This window comes from Schistocerca piceifrons, unplaced genomic scaffold (genome assembly GCF_021461385.2).
Source record: "Schistocerca piceifrons isolate TAMUIC-IGC-003096 unplaced genomic scaffold, iqSchPice1.1 HiC_scaffold_102, whole genome shotgun sequence".
Lineage (NCBI taxonomy): Eukaryota > Metazoa > Arthropoda > Insecta > Orthoptera > Acrididae > Schistocerca > Schistocerca piceifrons.
The window spans coordinates 1-5,000 of NW_025726819.1; the positions used below are offsets into that span (position 1 = coordinate 1).

General features: G+C 53.4%; 1 non-coding gene across 1 annotated transcript in view; it reads left to right on the forward strand.

Annotated features, from left to right (window-relative positions):
• Positions 1-3,489: 3,489 nt before the first annotated feature.
• LOC124724877 overlaps positions 3,490-5,000 on the forward strand; it is a 1,909-nt gene continuing 398 nt past the window's right edge. The window contains exon 1 of the ribosomal RNA XR_007006640.1: positions 3,490-5,000. This exon is cut by the window's right edge and continues 398 nt beyond it. This is a non-coding gene — a ribosomal RNA (small subunit ribosomal RNA).

Genomic DNA, 5,000 nt, shown 5'->3' on the forward strand with positions numbered 1-5,000 from the left:
ACATTCCCGCTGTCCCTATACATGAGCCGCGACCTGTACCACTTACGAGCGAGAGACGCGATCGCGTTGCTCACTGTACGGCGTCCGATACCGAGCCATCAGCATGTCGGTCCCATGCGCGTTGCACTCGCACTCGCAGTCGCAAAAACGTGGGGCAAATATATTACGCGGAAGAGCTATAACAGACCGAGCCCCACTGCATGGGGAGAGTCTTTGTCACTAATGTACACAGATGGAACATTTTGGACTGGAACCAGATTACCCGTACACACGGCGCTGATTAGTAATCAATGCAGAGCCATCAAACTACAGCAAATATACACAACTGTCCGTATACATGCTGAAAGAGTCTGCCCACAATGGAACCACACGTCAGCCAGACACTCTGATCACGCACCACTCTCTGCTTCTAACGGGCGCACATACAATATGTAAGCACCAGCATGGAACAACATCCAGTGCATCTTCTCCGCCACATTACACAATCCACACTATCACAACCAGACCAGGAGGTCCATGCGGAAAATACAATATCCCAGCCTTTCGACATCCACCATTGCGCAGACCAGGCACCAACACCCACACATGTCCTATACAACGGTGCACCCAACATCACAATAGTACCTCCTGTCACAGCGCACAAACAATGACATGAGTCAAAGACACAGGTCTCACACAAGCATAGAATTGGAGCGCCGCCTCTAATAAGCCAAAGGTGCATCCTGACGTGACAAATCTGATCATGTCACAAGCATTCACTTACTATAATCACTATCAAGGAACCTGCCGCCCCCGCCCCCCCCCCCTACACCTTTCCTTACAACAACGTGTAACCTAACCTAACCTAACCTATGTTGTACCTTAACCTAACCTATGTTGTACCTTAACCTAACCTATGTTGTACCTTAACCTAACCTATGTTGTACCTTAACCTAACCTATGTTGTACCTTAACCTAACCTATGTTGTACCTTAACCTAACCTATGTTGTACCTTAACCTAACCTATGTTGTACCTTAACCTAACCTATGTTGTACCTTACCTAACCTATGTTGTACCTTAACCTAACCTATGTTGTACCTTAACCTAACCCATGTTGTACCTTAACCTAACCCATGTTGTACCTTAACCTAACCCATGTTGTACCTTAACCTAACCCATGTTGTACCTTAACCTAACCCATGTTGTACCTTAACCTAACCCATGTTGTACCTTAACCTAACCCATGTTGTACCTTAACCTAACCCATGTTGTACCTTAACCTAACCCATGTTGTACCTTAACCTAACCCATGTTGTGCCTTAACCTAACCCATGTTGTGCCTTAACCTAACCCATGTTGTGCCTTAACCTAACCCATGTTGTGCCTTAACCTAACCCATGTTGTGCCCTAACCTAACCCATGTTGTGCCCTAACCTAACCCATGTTGTGCCCTAACCTAACCCATGTTGTGCCCTAACCTAACCCATGTTGTCCCCTAACCTAACCCATGTTGTCCCCTAACCTAACCCATGTTGTCCCCTAACCTAACCCATGTTGTGCCCTAACGTAACCCATGTTGTGCCTTAACGTAACCCATGTTGTGCCTTAACGTAACCCATGTTGTGCCTTAACGTAACCCACGTTGTCCGCTAACGTAACCCACGTTGTCCGCTAACGTAACCCACGTTGTCGCCTAAACCTGCTCTGTAATTGTTATACGACTCGTTCAATTAGTGTAGTGTTGCCCACCCGCAACCCTCGCAATATAGTTCGCTACTCGCACTGCCCGCTCCCCTGTGTATCGCTTCATGTTAAACACCTTGCAAGTCTTGCTGACTTTCCACATGCTCCTGCTGTACACTGTAATGTGGATGGCAGCAGGACGTACATGCCGCCCCCCCCCCCCCCCACCCCTCCCCACGTCCCCACGTCCCCACCTTGCCCCCTGCCTTCGCAAGCTGGTTGGTGACAAGTTTGCATGTTCAATGCCCTTCGCATGCGACGTACGCAGGCTACGTTGTGGTGCGGCCTGTGTCAACTGTCCGCTGATGTCGTACGCGTGAACCACAATCTGTACTGCACATTCGTCCTTATGTACTGAATGATACATCGTGGCACATGTGTGACCGTACAACGACTGCGCCCAAAAACGGCGGACCATACAGTGCAAATATTGTGCACGCAGCTACGTGTCGTCTCCCTATGAGAGCTGGATTGCAGTGTGGTACGCCATAGAGACGTGTGGGAGGAACGGACGCCGTGGATGGCGATCAGCATGAGCTGTGTGTTGATGTATTCGGACCTAGTCGTCTCTCCTCAAACACCGTGATAGCATGGTGCACCGCGTTCCATATCTGCGACATGCTACAGAGGCCGGTTGACAGTCGTTCGAGCAATGGACATCGCATACGTACGGGGGCCACCTTCCACGTATTGTCTAGGCGTGCACATTTTGTTGCGTGTATGTGGGCAGACGTAGTGTGGCGTGACACCTGACACAGGCATGCAATAATCGTTGAAGTTGCTAATGGCGATGGACGCCTACGTTTTCTGGTGAAGTTACGCAAATGAAGAAATGGTAACCCGTTGTGGTGCGGTTGTTCTCGCTAGGGGTGAATCGGTGATGGCGACGATAGGTTGAGGTACTAACCGGTTGTTCCAGCGATACCCACCATGCCGATGAAACTGAACGGCATCTGGGTGTGAAGCGATACGCGGTGGTGGCTGGGTGGGACCGTCCCCGGCCGGTGAGGGGGCGCCTCCCGGCGTGCTGGCCGCGCGGTGCGTGGGCGCACGCGCTACAGCCGGCTGGTGGGGGCGGCCAGTGGCAGGCGCGCCGGCCGACGGACGCGGCAGGCGTCGCAGCTGCGCGCCGGCGCACCCTGCGCGCGGCGCCGTGCGGCCAAAGTAGGTCCTCGCGGGCCCGGTGCGAAGCGCGGTGGACATCTTCAGTGTGCTGGTCCGATTGAGGACTGTGTGCGTTGAGGATGCGCCGCCGCCCGGCGCTCGGCGCCGCGACGCCGTCTGCTGCTCGGTCGCCCCAGCGGTTCTCGCTGGTGGTTTGTATCGCAGCTGTGCGGATGTGTTGGCGCGTGCGCTGTGCTGGGAGAGTTCGCTTCGGCACCCAAGTGGGGCTTTTGTCCTTCTGTGGCGCTGGCGTTGGAGCTGCCGGTCACCGTAGGTGGCGCGTGTTGTCTCCCGCCGGCAATGCCACGACAGCACGCTCCCGGGCCTCTGTCGGCAGCGGCAAGCTCAGTTGGGAGCACGGGTGGTCGCACCGAAAGCGTCTACTCGCCTAACTCCGGGCGATTGCGCCTCTCTCGAACCCGACCAAGTACTTGGGACGGCGCTGCGCGCCGCCGGGACCTGAGAGGGTTTCGAGGTGTATTGTGCAGGGGAGCTCAGCCTCCTCCTGTTTGCAGAATGATTGAGCGGACGCTTGCGTGTTCGCGCGGGCCCCCGGGACACACTCCCGGGCGGCCGGCTGCTCAGCTCTAGTTGGCGCAGCTCCCTGGTTGATCCTGCCAGTAGTCATATGCTTGTCTCAAAGATTAAGCCATGCATGTCTCAGTACAAGCCGCATTAAGGTGAAACCGCGAATGGCTCATTAAATCAGTTATGGTTCCTTAGATCGTACCCACGTTACTTGGATAACTGTGGTAATTCTAGAGCTAATACATGCAAACAGAGTCCCGACCAGAGATGGAAGGGACGCTTTTATTAGATCAAAACCAATCGGTCGGCTCGTCCGGTCCGTTTGCCTTGGTGACTCTGAATAACTTTGGGCTGATCGCACGGTCCTCGTACCGGCGACGCATCTTTCAAATGTCTGCCTTATCAACTGTCGATGGTAGGTTCTGCGCCTACCATGGTTGTAACGGGTAACGGGGAATCAGGGTTCGATTCCGGAGAGGGAGCCTGAGAAACGGCTACCACATCCAAGGAAGGCAGCAGGCGCGCAAATTACCCACTCCCGGCACGGGGAGGTAGTGACGAAAAATAACGATACGGGACTCATCCGAGGCCCCGTAATCGGAATGAGTACACTTTAAATCCTTTAACGAGTATCTATTGGAGGGCAAGTCTGGTGCCAGCAGCCGCGGTAATTCCAGCTCCAATAGCGTATATTAAAGTTGTTGCGGTTAAAAAGCTCGTAGTTGGATTTGTGTCCCACGCTGTTGGTTCACCGCCCGTCGGTGTTTAACTGGCATGTATCGTGGGACGTCCTGCCGGTGGGGCGAGCCGAAGGCGTGCGACCGCCTCGTGCGTGCTCGTGCGTCCCGAGGCGGACCCCGTTGAAATCCTACCAGGGTGCTCTTTATTGAGTGTCTCGGTGGGCCGGCACGTTTACTTTGAACAAATTAGAGTGCTTAAAGCAGGCAAGCCCGCCTGAATACTGTGTGCATGGAATAATGGAATAGGACCTCGGTTCTATTTTGTTGGTTTTCGGAACCCGAGGTAATGATTAATAGGGACAGGCGGGGGCATTCGTATTGCGACGTTAGAGGTGAAATTCTTGGATCGTCGCAAGACGAACAGAAGCGAAAGCATTTGCCAAGTATGTTTTCATTAATCAAGAACGAAAGTTAGAGGTTCGAAGGCGATCAGATACCGCCCTAGTTCTAACCATAAACGATGCCAGCCAGCGATCCGCCGCAGTTCCTCCGATGACTCGGCGGGCAGCCTCCGGGAAACCAAAGCTTTTGGGTTCCGGGGGAAGTATGGTTGCAAAGCTGAAACTTAAAGGAATTGACGGAAGGGCACCACCAGGAGTGGAGCCTGCGGCTTAATTTGACTCAACACGGGAAACCTCACCAGGCCCGGACACCGGAAGGATTGACAGATTGATAGCTCTTTCTTGATTCGGTGGGTGGTGGTGCATGGCCGTTCTTAGTTGGTGGAGCGATTTGTCTGGTTAATTCCGATAACGAACGAGACTCTAGCCTGCTAACTAGTCGCGTGACATCCTTCGTGCTGTCAGCGATTACTTTTCTTCTTAGAGGGACAGGCGGCTTCTAG